The following is a 15,027-nucleotide window of genomic DNA, read 5'->3' on the forward strand; positions in this document are numbered from 1 at the left end:
TAGATATTTATAGAGAAAGCATTTCTTAGCTTTCTATTTTAAATTGGTTCATATGTGTGACTGAAATAATCCAACTGTATATTACATGTTAAAATAACAAAGTTCTCCTGTATATAATTTTTAGTTGACTGCCCATTTTACAGAGAAAAAATTATAAAAAGTTACATAATAAAGCACCCATGCTAAATAGTTCCCTCCTGTTTGTACCAAGTCTGAGCAACCAACTTCCACCTAACAGCAAAACAAGAGAATCCAACAACTCTGAACCATATAGTTCAGAAGCTACAGCTAAGGAATTGTTTCAGTGCAGCTACTACTTCAGCCTACTGTCTGAAGTAAAACTGGCCTCTGAACTTTCTCTGCAGCATTGTTTTAGCCAGAGTCAGAGGAAGGAAGAAACAGCAAAGAAGTAGTGCATCAGCTGCCTATCAAGGACTGAGCACTCACCTCTGTCTTTAATTTCAATTTCTGATTACTTTTTAAGACATCTACATGCATTCCGTCACTTCAAATTAAAAAACTTATTACCATGTTATTAGTCAGTCTTTTTCCCATTTAAAGGAGCCTCACACGACTTCCATCAGTATTAATGAATGCAAGAACAATAGATGTTACTACTGTTATATCTCTTCAGTGGTCAGTTCTTGGTCCACTTCTGAGAAGAAACTCACGAAGAAAATTAGGCAGTTTCTGCTCAAGCTTACTATTACAGTGGCTTCCACCCAATTACCAACCACACAAACAGAAGTCTGACATTCAAGATTCTTGAACAGCTTCCTTATAGGATCACTGAACTTGATTAAAATCTCATATTCACACTGCAAAACACATATTCATAAATGTGATAAAGATGGGAGGGAAGAATTGAGATGTAACAAATGCTCAAACTTTAGTCCTATTTTTTCAGTAAAGGCAAACCTTTGTGATTACAATATGTGCACAATGAACATATATCCCATGTTCTTTCACTGAAGTAACACGACTCATGGGCTATATTTTACTTTTCTGTAACCAGTAAGATCACTTTAGAGAAAATGAAGAGACAATACACTAAAGAATGATGTCTGCAAGTATATAGCATGTACAAAAATGCGTATAGGTATATAACATGCTCATACAAACAAAGCAAGAAGCAGAAGAAACTTCAGCCTGAGAAACCAGACTTCTGACACTCCCCAGGTCCTTCAGCAGGATGCGTGCCAGACAATAACATTAAGCTTTGTATACTCTAAGAGAAATTGTTCCACCCCAACACAGAACTTCAAGTAAGATTGTATATTATACACATGAGGCTAAGTAGTGCAAGATGTACTATATTTTCCATGACCAAAACCTTAAATATTTTTACCTGCACCTTCAAGCATAGTTTTCTTTCTATATGAAATTCATTTGGGACTGTACATCTTTTTTCCTCCTCTTACAAGCAATGATACTAAAGTCACTTCCTTTAGCACACAGAAGTGCCCCAGATTTCACCATTCAGTGGCTTTGAATTCTAATATACACCATAAATTCATGCAAGGAAAACTATGACAAGAATCCAAAATTATGGAATTACGTAATTGTGAAAATAAATTTATTTGATTCCATTCTCCCAGACCTAAATCTACCAGCTGAAATCAGAATATAAGTAGAAAGGAACAGTCTGAGAACACAGTCTGGAATTACAGATTCCCTTCTTTCTCAGAAGCCTTTATTGATGCAACATGCATAAGGGTTGAGACTGCCTTGGAAGCACTGGGCAGAAGCAATACCATCTCTGTAAGGGAGGCACTCCTTTCCCTCTCATTACATTTTGTTATTCTAATTTTGTGAATCTTTTATGAGGCCATGCCACTCTCATAGTAAAACAGATGTAAGCACATTAGTCAAGGTATCAATTGAATATAAATTGAGAAACATGGGAAAGTGGTCCCCTTATTTTCCTTAAATTAGTTCCCCTTAGTTTAGAGACCAAGCTGCATAACTTATTATTCATATATTATTGCAATGACATGTATTAGTGCATAACATATAGATATGCTCTCCTTACATCGTTCAGGCACCAATTATACAATTTAATTCAGAGAGAGAGACTGTACAGAAGTCCAATCTAACATGCAGTTATTACTGTGCTATGCCTAAAAGATTTGAAATGCTTTATAGCTTTTGTAAAACGGTCAAAACCACTCAACTCACCCAACAACAACAAAAAGGCAATTTCTGCATTTTACTCGTAGAAACAGAAGGTAAAGAAGGAGCTCTCTAGCTCTCTCACAGTTTCTATGGATGCAATTAGTATCTCAAGGCAGCTACCAAATTTGCTCAGTCCCAAATAAGCCCGTTAAGTCTTAAAACCTAATACAATAATATTTAAATTCAGTATTTTATGCTCCTCAAAAGGCTAAATTAACATAAACTGGGACTGAAGTTTATTATTAACAGCCACAATAAACTTGAAAAGATAGATGCCTTGGCAATAAAAGAAGTATATTTTTGTTAAGTAACTCGCTAAGCTGTGGTAAAAAAATTTACAGCACTGAAAAGAGGAGTGCCTTTTGACTTCACAATAGACTTGGGAGGAGAGGAGGTACCCTCTTGCTGTATAGCACCCTAGGGTTTATACAAACCTAAAACAGAGTATAAAAATCCCTTCGAGGTCATGCATTTCAAACCCATGAAAAGCAATCTGGCTAAACTTTATCTATTTATTATCATTTTAGTTCCAAACACCTCAAATTTTATAGATGAAAGCTTTAATTTAGACCTTAAGTAGTATTTAAAGGAAAACAGGTATACCTCCAATTCATGAGTGAATTGCTAATACTGAGAGGCAGTGATTCTTTCATTTTAAAATCAACTCCAGTCTTGATTATTCATACTCTAATAGTTGGATTACAGCAGTAGAATGAAAAACAGACACTACCAGACCAACAAAACATGTAGACTAGATTTAAATAAAATCTGAAATGCCAGAAAAATCAAACTGAAGGGTCTAGAAGTGTTTAGAAGTCTCACGTACCACAAGCCAGTAACTGGAATGAAATGGTGATATTGCCTTCCAATTCAGAGAGAACTCAAAAAATCCTCTCTCTACAGCTTGGATGTCTGCAAATGACTCTTAAAACTTCAGCCAAAGAAAATATTCTGCCAAACACAGTCTCTCCTACAGACACACAAAAACCATCATAAAACCCAAATACTAACTTAAGGAGCTACTGCAGTAAAGCACATTTTTCTTTACATAGGATCATGCTGGAAATCAGAAGCTACAGAGTGTCTGATTACTAAGTGTCTAAGCAGCAGAATCATTCTTCTAGTGATGTAAAGGACTGAAAAAAAAAAAATCTCCAGCTTTCTACTCCCCAGCTAATTCTACTAAAAAAATGCAAGACTGACTGATGTTACTTTGCAAACATTCTTTGTGCAGCATATTACTCAGCATTACTCCACATCAAACACCCTCAAGGTTTCCTGAAGACAACAATAACAAAAAAAAATCTACACACAAACACCACAAAAAAAAAAAAAACACATTATGGCCAGCGTGAGCAATCACCTTCCTAATTGAAATGGCTCCAAGCTCAAACAGCATGTAGATACCTTTGAAATAAATTAGCTCATGACCAAAAGTTTTCCCCTTTGAAGAAATGACCATGAAGAGAGCTTCACAAGAATGTAAGATACCAAATCTCAGAATGTCTTCAGCAATGCTTGTCGAAAAAAAAAAAAAAATCTATTAAAGAAACTTTCTTTTCTATTCTGCTGCCTGGCATTGTGCCTAATTACTGTGGTAAAAAAGAAAACTGGATGAAAAATGATCATGCATGGCTTTAACTCTCTGTAAGCTCTTTCTGACTTGAGGATTATATTTACTCTCAACCAACGTCAATTTCTCTGCATAAAAATAGCTAGGATTGCTCAGATGTTACTGAGATATTTTAAGTAACATTTTAATATATTTTATGATGGTAAGACAATAATTAAATTTTATTAATAAAAAAGCAGCAAATCCACAGTTATGCTTTTTATGGAACTATTCCCCTAAGTATCTCCAGTTATTTTAAAATCATTACCTTAAAGTCTCTACCTAAGCAGAATTTCAAGTGGAAATTGAAATGCTTCATATCCAGCTCCCATAGAGTTTGATTCTGACTCAAGAAAACTGATTTAATGGTAAGACAATAACTAATGCTAGCTGGCTTAATTTTAAAATTACGTGTTTGAAATAAAAGACAGAAACTCAAGTCTCTAACCCATACATCCTTCAGTTCTTACTCCTTGGCCTGGAAATATTTTTTTGCCTCCATTCAAAAGATTATCTGCTAATTTGAACGTTTGTTCAGTCAGCTCTGTAACTTAACATTAAGCCCATTTAACAGATGGTTCAAGCTAGGCCCCTACGTACTTTACCTATCAGCATACAGCAAAACAGTGGAAGAAAATGGAAGAAAATAATGCTATAAATCCTACAAGTCCATCTCCAGAATTTAACACTTTAAAGCTTTGCAGATCTCAGTTAAGTCTAAGGGCAGGCAGGAAACCAAGTAACCAAATCTCTGAATTGAAACAGGTAACTTTGACACCACTCTGGCAATTCTTTTTCTTAAAGTGAGGTAACAGTTAACAAAAGATACTTATATTTTTGTTAGAACTTTTGATACAAACTTGAGATATAAGAACAAATTGACAGCTTTACTCAAAGGAATTCACCTTGAGGGTTGTTGCAGCATATCAGCTTGTACTTGTCTCTTGCGTTGCTGGTGAAGAACGATGCATAACAGCAGTTCTGAAATTATGATCGTTCTGTATCCTGTCAGCATTCTGTTTTATTAATTCTGCCAATGAGAAACATACACTAGGTTGTTTTTTTTCCTGACAAGCGGTTGAATGGAGGAAGACAACAAGCTTGAAGACAGCTAAAGAATGTTTTATTGCTTTACAAAACAGGACTCTTACCCTGAGTGCAAATTAGCAGATGGACAACATACCTATCAATTTCAGTAAGTTTAGGACTATTCCCTAAATCATATTCCTATTACACTGCACAATACCTCACGAGAAGAGGTCAACACTTTTCCTGAACAAATTACACACAACAGACAGTAGCATTACTGCTGCTGTGCCCAGTTCCTAACAGTTAGATATAAAACCAGCAAGGTACCCATCCAGTTATCCAATAGATGTGGATTCTGTTTTCTAGCATGGAAAAGTCTACAGAAGGTACTGTTCTAGTAATGCTGCAAAGCAAGGCAGAAGGGAAGCATGTAAATAAAGACACTCAGAAAAACAAAACTTTGTTTTGCTGTCAGAAGGTAATCATTGTTTTCTCTTCGGCTTGGTAAATATTAGCTATGAGTATTAAAGGTCTTTCATGACAATATTTAACTCCTTATTTGTGGTCCAATCTGATGAGAACACATCATGCCTATTTTCTTTCCTTACTTATAATGACTTATGTATGGAGTATTTTTAGCAAGTATAGCATTTTTAGGATTTACTTTATTTTCTGTTTTGCCCCTCCCCCCCCCCCCCCCCCCCCCCCCAATCCCAACCCTTAAAGGAAGTCAGCAGTAACTTAAGATTTGCCTTCAACCTGACTGAGGTGTGCACACATCCACAAGCACCATTCATAATGAATGCACTAGGTGGATTTCTCCTTACTCTCAGGTTTCAGGAGCATGACTTTTCCCCCCCGTTGCTAGTTGCTAGCTATAATAGGCTTACATGGATCAGCTGCATTAGTGTTGTGTCCTTGATAAGCTGGGATGCTAGGTAGCTCATCATCTTCTCCTTCCTATCACCCCTTTTCAATACAAGTTGTTCTTGTCTTTTTCAATTTCCTCACCCCTTGCCCTTACACACCTATTGATCTTTTAACATTTCAGGAGACAGCTATAGAATGGGTAGCAGGCTGTTAGTTCTCTTATTGCATCTCCAGAAATTGATGATTGCATTACTGTCTAAATCAAACATAATCAGATACATAATTCTATCTTGTAGCTTTACATAACCATTACCCCATTGTGAAGTATACACTGTTAAATCCATGGCTCCTTTTCTGAGCCATCACAACATGAGGAACTGATGCTGGATTAGAAGCACATAACAGAATAACCCCAGTCACTATGGGTACAGTTTCTTACCTTGCTCTTCTCCAATATTCAGACCAAAACTGTTTTTACTGTGACAAATTTGAGAGAATGAACAGGTAGATGACAATACATCTTTCCCACCAGTCTTAACTGCAAACTACAAAAGAAAACAGTAACACCCTTCGGAGTAATCATCTTCTATACCAGACCATGCTTGTGAAGCTGTACATTTCTCAAAGTAGATTTTGGAAAGGGCAAGAACAGGACAGAGAGTAAAGCCAAGGAAACCTAGTGCTATTCTTCACAACTTGCAAGTCATTTACCAAGAGTAGGTTGGCTCTTTGTATTTTAATATCTACTTAAAGCTGATGTCTCGTTATTATAAGCCATAGTGTACACTACATACATTATATTTCACTGCAGAGATAAAATTGTCCCGTATGGTTGTTAGTATGGTTAAGTACCATCCAGGAGATAATGAGTACTCTCTGTTCTTGCTGAGTATCATTTTGTAGAAAATAGCAATGGGAAGGATTTTCCTCATTAACGAACCATGACAGGGGGAAGAATGAAACTTAAGACAGCTAATTTTTCCAGGATTATAATGTTCTTCATTTTTAGGTCATTTGAGTTCCATATTAATTACAGAAAGATGGAGGCTTTTCAATCAACCTGATCCCTCTCCCATTACATATGTAATTGTAAAAGCTACCTTGCTTTAATAATAAGTACAGATTAAATTTTTATTATGGGATGTGATCCCATAATAAAAGACAATAAAAGACAAGGCTCATAGTGATGGATGACCACATATCAGAGCACATTTCCATAGCACGCTGTAATTTCACTGAGTCATCATTTGGCATGTGACAGCAAAACTCTAGAGCTGTAGCTAGATCACACCTTTTTGTTTGTTTGTTTTAAACCAGCTTGCTGAAGTAGCTTTTAAGTCATGTCAGGTACAGAGGTACCTGACATTTTATATGGGCATAGTCAGACCTTACTGAATAATTCTGTACACATACACAGCACTGTAATCATCTTCAGCATCACATTAGTACCAGCAGGATGGTGTTGCTTTGGCAATCCAAGTGCTTCTCTGTAACTCAAATGCACATGTGCATGGCCCTTTACAGAATATTTTCCCTTCATTCTATCCAACACTAAATATTGAGTTTCACCTGTCCTTAGTGAGGACACATTTGTTTTTTAACTAATATTAATGTGGTACTACAAAAGAAGTGCTTGAAGATCTAGCCATTTATCATTTTCAGTGTTTATGCAAACTGAGTTAAATATGAAGTTATTTTATTTCCCTAATACTTATCAGACAGAACACAGAGCAATTTCTATTTATTTTTATAAAAAGATCTTAACGTTATGCCAGCTGAAAAACAGAGGTAGGAAATTCATGTCTTTGAAGTTTCACCATCACTGGACATTACTCACATTAACGGGTTTAACAATGACTTGTGGAGGAGGAGAGACCAGAATAAAGGGCTCACACATTTATTTCCCTTCTGCAAAGTGAACATGCTTTGTTGTGGGACAAGAGCTATCTGAGGGTCCCACGTAGTGCTGCTTTTGGATTAGCAAAAAGCATTTAATGTTGATCATACAAACTGGACCCATGAATTGGAAATTATTCGTAACCACCATTCCAAATTTTCGGTATTCATAACCTGACAGGTACCTGTCTTTAAAGATTCAGAAACCATTTTCCATTGATAGGAAAGATATGAACTTTCCTATCAAAGTTCAACTCAGCAGAACAAGACAAGAGTAACCAACTGTTTGGAAACTGCAACTTTACTTATTTATATCAGAAATCATATGTCTGCTATAGCTTTTAAGTACTGCTATAAAGCCCTCTTTCCCTAGACATTTTGTTTCTTCATTTATTCTTAGTCCTGATTTACTTTAATTAATTGTTGCCTTTAGCACAAGCATTAGAATTAACAACACAACATATCAACATCCACCTGACAGCAAAGAAGAAAGGGTAAAAACAGCAAATCAGTAACCAAGTGCTTCACCTTTAATAATCAAAGAATTACGTTACATACTTGATAAAACAACCCTGTCCTGCCAGTACCACAAATCCTTGATTATGATAAATTGACAGCCATTTGTTTAGCTGTGCTATATGTTAGTTACTGCAGGCTGTTACAAACAACTCATTTTTGGACAGAACTTAGTCTAAGTGAACCTGTTCTATATTTAAGCATACTCAGGACACAAGTAGGTAGTTTCAACACTGACTGAAGTGATGTAAGCCACAGTCAAATGCATTGTGCTCTTTTTCCCCTACAAATATACCCAGGAAGTTTTATGAGCATAGTAGGGCAGACTGCTCTGATCTCATTAAAGTAGGATTTTTCACTCAGATTCACAAAGCTGAAATGAACTGCACACAGAAGTGCTTATGTCTTTCCATTCACCATAAAGATTGCTCAGATGATTAACTCAAGTGCTATGTAGACGATGTCTTTATACTGTAGTTGCATAAAGCTAGAGAAGTTGAATAATAACATCACTTCCACCCAAAATATAACCTCTGGGTTTTCCCTGGCCTTTGAAACTACTTTAAACTACTTTATTTTGAACCTTTTGCCTTGCCAGAACACCTGTTTCTTTGTCCTTGTCCTCTTGAAGATATTAGCAGAAAATGTCAGTTCTCCTAATTAATCCATGCTAGTTTTAACATTTTAACTGTAATTCAACTGTAGAAAAATACTATGATGGTATTTAAAGAACAACTTTATATTCACAGCAAGCAATAGTAGTTAAGAACACAAAGTTTTCATACAGAAGGACAGCACAAGGCCTCACACAACTCAGATATACTTGAAAATAAAGCTAAACAATAAATATGCTTTCTATTTATCCTCTATAAATTGGTACATTTTCCACAGATAATTCTTGAGCATTTCTAAAGGCAGCAGAGAACAAGCTTGCAAAATATCACACAAAGAAAACGTGTGGTAACATCAGGGAAAGAACCCAGATATCCCAACTCCTAAATCTTACATTCAGTCCATTAAGCCTCTTCTGTGTTTCCTGGAACCACATCTAAATATAAAGACAGTGTAAATTAGTTGAAATTCACATATCCCCATTAATTAAAATAAAATATCACCATTTTTTTACACCAAGGATTAAGTCTAAGAATTAAGACTCCAGACAGATATGAGAGGGAAAAAGCTGCAGAGATTAAAAATTTATTTTGCCTCAGTCTGAAAAACAACAGACTTTTTCAGAAGTCAGATTTATATAAAAGCAAAGCGAGGGACTGTGAAGTGAACAGTAGAGCAAAAATAATTTCTGAAACTAGCAAAATCTTTCAAATGGGATTTAATAAGGAAAAGAAAGCATAACACACAGAATGCTATCTGAAATAGGGATTAGAAATAGGAAGCTCTCATGTAAATTTCCCTTTTCTTCCCAGACAGAGGGAAGGAACAGTAACTAGAAGTCTGCTAGTTTCATGAGATGTCACCGTTGCAGTGAGAAAAGGTATACTATGTCTCACAGAAGAACACTCATCCGGTGATCTGACACTTGGAAATACCTGACTTCTCTAGTTGATAAACAGGACACTGAAGTCACTAAAACTGGTAAAGACAGTTTTAACTCTATCTCATTTGTTTCTCTTTTAATTTTCATCAGTGAAGAGTGAAGGATACAATGGCAAGTATCAGTGGCCAAAAACAAAATAATGTGAAATGGTGGTTATGCTTGAGACAAAGCCATAACTAAACTTCCTTATATGCCAAAAACAAACAAAAACCCACCCACAACACCAACAACTGTTTGTTTTACAAGCTTAACATGTATCTTGTTTCCCCATGTGTTCTCTCCACACCTCCGCATGAGTACTTTGTATCCTCCACCATTTTTTCTGACAAAAGCATGAAAGAGATTTATCATACAAAGGGGAGCTCCCAATTGTACAACAGCCATTTCAAAGAACACTTAAATCTTAGCAGCAACAAATAGAGCCTAATAGCAAACGTTTTTATGAGTATTTGTGACCTTTAACCTTTTGTAAATTCTTCTGGTTCTGAAAGCCAGAGTGCTATCCCAGCTTACACACAGGTTTTCTTTAGCTAACTATTTGCCATTGACAGTTTGAAAGAAAAAGGCAGATTTAGGTCAGATGTGACTATCATTTCCTTTATTTAGAACTTCATATAAAGGAGTCATCAAAACAGTCCAGGAGAAAAACCCAAAAGAAACTCTATTTTGGAATCCAGATCTCTGATAAACATGTTGCATATGGCAAAACAGATGACACCTGCACACTTCAGAAATTCAGGGCTACCTGCCCATCTTATCCATTTACCACTTCCTCCAGTTTCAGACTTGCATTAAACCTTGAAATCACAATCTTCTTAGTTTTAAAGCAACAATATCATCTCAAAGGATTCTACACTATTTTTAGCTAGTAACTAGGTACTATTTGCCACCAAATACTAGCAAAATAAGTGCTAACTAACGCAAGCTATGTCAGAATCTGTTCTGACTTCAGGCAAAAACATTTTCAGTCTCTGATGGAGCCCAGCTATCTGAGGAAAAAGGAAAAAAAAAGCCAACTACAGCATTTAGAAAATGCAGACATCACTACAGTACTCTCTAATAGCAAATGAAAATATGCTGCAGAAAGCAATTAGTGCTTTTCATTTGAGGTCCTCAGCCCTTTGCTGTTGCAACAAGTGCCATGGACTCCTGAGCGACTGACATTTCAACTGACAGTTGATTTCTAATGAAAAACTAACTGGAAAAAAATTGTTATGCAAAATGCATGATATACAGTTATGCCCAAGACGACGTGAAACTTTTTGTTGCCAATACTTTGCAGAGCCATAGAAAACAGCCTATAGACAATACATCCATTTATGAGAACGCAAATCCCACTGTATTTTGTCATAAGTTACTCAGGCAACATCACTGAAACATAAAGACAACATGCTGGGATGATGTTTCTATTTGCAAAATAGGTTGGATTGCTAATTCTACCAATGCTCTAATAGAAAACAACAGGCTCTTCCACAGTCAGTTCTTTTATTCTCAGTGGTCTTTCCCTGCAGCAGATAGCAATTCTTTTTTTGTATCACCAAGGCTGATTTTCCAGGCTGAGGGACAGGGTCACATGGACACAATGAACAAAACCGCCCAGGTACAAGTTATCATTTATTCCTGCTTTACTAAACCAAGTATTATAGTAGCTTTTTGTAATAGTAGAATTTGAAAAAAATATACATATATATAAACACTAAAAACATTTCCTTGATTTGAAAAATCTATGCACAAACTCAGCTCCTGAAATTTTCAATGAACATAAACGTTTTGTTTCGGTTTTATGTGGTCTTAGAATCTCAGCCCAGCTTTGACTTTGTAAGAGTAAACTTTGTGAGCGAAGTTTGGAGACTTACCATTAAAAACCCCTGAAACACTTTTATCTTCTAAAGCTCCAGCAATTATATGAATCGCAATTCTCTTCAAATAACAAATAGTTAACGAGTCTACTCCTGATGGCTGCAGAGATGACTTGGATTTATGTGTGGTATAGGACCAAACGATAGTGACAGATGATAAATTGGGAAAAAATAAGAGTAAATTAAAAACAAAACTGCCACACACGCACTTGGGGCTCTAAAGTATGATTTTGTTTTTGAAAATTTAATTAGTTTGACATTACTGCTAGAAGTATGTATTTCTTGCATTTTAATCTACTTAACATGTAGATGCTTCTGTGCAGGAAACCAGTAGGCATTGTTCTCCACTAATGACGGTTTCTGTGTCATCGATCAGCAACTTAAGCTTTTGAAGTTATAAAAACTATTTCTGTACAGCCTTAAAGACCTAACAGTACTTTTTGATGCCAAGGAATTATTTAATATTTTATAAGGAACATAATAAAAATTAAAATAAATAACACCTTTCACATCTTGAATCACTAAAAGCTACAGGGATTCACATGGTATTTTTCAAAGTAATACAGCAGAAGTCTGATGTTCATAGCTCCATTAGAAACATTTATATGCAAAACACTGCTTTTTCCAATCGTGAATTTCTTATGAGATTCATTATTGCCCTACAGTACTTCAGTCTGAAAAGAGACTCTAGGGAGATGACACTTTCCTTGGTTAGCATTGTTGTAGCTGACAGAATGCATAAAAGGCAAACCACTTTTTTCCTCTAGCTTTCAGCCTGAGCCAATCAAATGCAGAAATTCTTGGCCTCTTCTAATCTTGAATTCTGGATTTTGAATTTTACAGAATAATTGCAGCTTTTGAGCACAGAATCATTTTGTCACACAACCCATTCCACCTTAGGTAAATGCTACTGGTGCTCTAAATACCATTAACAACAACAAAAAAAACCCAACCACACTTGTACTTTGCAGTGTAGACACGTCAGCCTAATTAAAAATGATTGCATATTTTTAATGTTAATGCACATTTCATTATGAAGAAACGATCCCTGAAGGCACCTTACTCTTACCTTCCTATCAAAAATAATTTACAACTAATTTTCTTCTCTCTCACCCTCCTCTCCAACAGCTTTTCTTTTCAACAGTTCAATATCATTCCAATCAGGGTTGTACTTTCACATTCACTAAGCAGCATGTGATTTCCATACTACATACTTAGATGAGCTTATACTACATGCAAATTATTATTGGTTTTGCCTTGAACCTATTCGTACTTGACAGCCTATAAAAAGTCTACCTACTTTTTTTTTTTTTTTTTTTTTAAGTATGTTCCCTTCTTACAGTAAAATAACTGGAATATTGATGGGTGAAAAAATTCCAGATGCAGAAATACTGTTAGGACAATGAGCACAGGTCTCACACAGATACTTTTTGTGTAAGTGAATATGGACAAACAAATGCAGAAGACAATATGGAAATGAGATTGACATAAAAACGACTCTAAAATCTCATTCATTATTTAAAAGTGAGCTGATACTACAGGCCTCTGCCTTAATGCCTGGATGCTGCTTTTAGAAGGGAGCTTATAGAATCTATCATTTTATTTTTTAGAGAACAGCACAGACTGACTGGAAAGTACATGAAACAAGATAATTTTGAACATCATGACAAGCACTGTTTAATTGCTGTAAAAACTTTATAGATATCACAGCAAATAAAAGCTTCAAAAGATGGATTTGAAAGGAAGGAAGATGACTCAACGGATTTTTAGAGGCAGCTTCTCCTAACCACAAGGGAAAGTGAAACAGAAAAGGCTTGTTAGAAAGCTTGACAAATAAGCAATAAAGACACTTCGCTCATTTATTGTTCAGAATAAAAACTAACACCAAGTGAGGCAATAGATACGGCAGAGCAGACCACAACTAAGCAGCTTGGTTTTGGCAGGAAAGGTTCTGCCATAGCTGTACTTAAAGAGACATGTAGAGAAATCATGCAGGGTGGTTAACTCAATATCCAAGCTAATGACCTTCGTGACAGAGCTCTGCACTGATTTTATCTGCACAAAACAGGATTCAAGGTGTGTAGAGGAGGGGATTTCTCTCAGAGTGAGGGAGATTTTAAAGTCTGGGATTTGGAAAGCTTTTGGGGGTTCTGTTCCTGGTTTTGGTCCAGTTCAGTGTAAGATACCGTGGCAAGATATTAATGGCAACAATGTAGAATTTCCCATAGAATTCAATGCTTAAGATAAAACAGCCTTTCCCCCCCCCCCACCAAGAGTGGCACTTCAAGCCACCTCTATGTCTTCTCTTCACCCCCAGGCTCCTCAGGTGTCACAAAAGCCCCATGAGTTGAGGAGCCACCTAGAAAATAAAGATTTCTAAAGGTCAAGATAAGCAAAGCACCAGAAAGGTACTTCATCATATAGTAGGACAGAAGGAATGAGAGTTGAACAGGCAGTTTAATCTGGCCCAAGTCTGCAAATAATACAGACACCTGAGCTGGCACCAGTTCAAGCTAATGCAGCCATATGGTGCTGCTCAGCTCTCTGTGGACACAGCGCGACACCACGCAGCAGTTTCAGTGACACAGCACTGGGGTAAGCTAACAACCGCTGTCTCTCCACAAGCTCTACTACTTCCCAACAGTCTATCACATCCATCACTAGCTCAGCACTTCTGAACTGCAGTCCAATGCTCTACATTATGCACCAGCAGCCAACCACTGTAACTGCAGACATCTGTTTCCCTTTTCCAGGCCCCTTCTGCAAACATTTCTGACATCAGCACTGTCTCCATAGCACCTAGAACACTTAAGGGATTTTTTTTTCCGGTTTTAAAGCAAACCAGAGCAGAAAACTGGACAGATTGAAATGCAACATGACATTTAATAATTTAATAAACTACTCCAAACAGCAAGGAGTAACTACGTGCAAGTCCATTTTTCACATTTGCAGAAAGTTTAACTCAGCCAATGTGAATGTGCACAGCCACCAGAAATGATTGTCTTGCACTTCCTCCCTCATTTCATGCTTTTTCCCTGTATCCCTTGTACTGATACTTGTACCTCAAGCAGCCCTGCACTGGCAACTAAACCAAGGAATCAATCCTGCTAAAATCTGTGTAGCAGCACTGATTCACATCATCTTAAAACTGAGTATGATCTGCATCTCCCAAATACTATTTTGTGTCATGGCACATTACTACAGCTGACAACTTTAAAAGGTTTATGTGAATATTTGAAGATAAACTAGGAAAAAGCATAAAAACAGTATCTAAGATGAGACTGGCTATTACTTGCTATTCTGCAAGTCAACCGTTTTACTATTCACTTTGCACTGGATCCTTTCCTCTGTCAAAATAACTTACTCAGCATATCTCAAGTTTAATATGTGTTATCTGAAGAGAATGTGCAGTTTTTGCCTTGATTTCTGCCATTTTTCTTAGATTTCACTATTTACTCTACCAAAAGAGATACTTCCTTGCTTCTGAGGTTCGTTCCATTTTCTTGGGCCACCAG

General features: G+C 36.5%; 1 protein-coding gene across 12 annotated transcripts in view; it reads right to left on the minus strand.

Annotated features, from left to right (window-relative positions):
* The window catches only part of SMPD3 (sphingomyelin phosphodiesterase 3), a 120,730-nt gene that overhangs the window by 83,327 nt on the left and 22,376 nt on the right, over window positions 1-15,027 (minus strand). For 2 of the 12 annotated variants that reach the window (XM_080553028.1, XM_080553032.1), the window contains one exon: window positions 9,105-9,146. The exons of 9 other annotated variants lie outside the window; for them this stretch is intronic. The gene's annotated coding sequence lies outside the window, so the exon portion shown is untranslated. Of the gene's footprint in view, window positions 1-4,692; window positions 4,818-9,104; window positions 9,147-15,027 lie in introns of those variants that run through there. One more of the 12 variants, XM_080553033.1, reaches the window with a different exon arrangement.

This window comes from Anser brachyrhynchus (assembly GCF_964034855.1).
Source record: "Anser brachyrhynchus genome assembly, chromosome: 12".
In the NCBI taxonomy this organism is placed as follows: Eukaryota; Metazoa; Chordata; class Aves; order Anseriformes; family Anatidae; genus Anser; species Anser brachyrhynchus.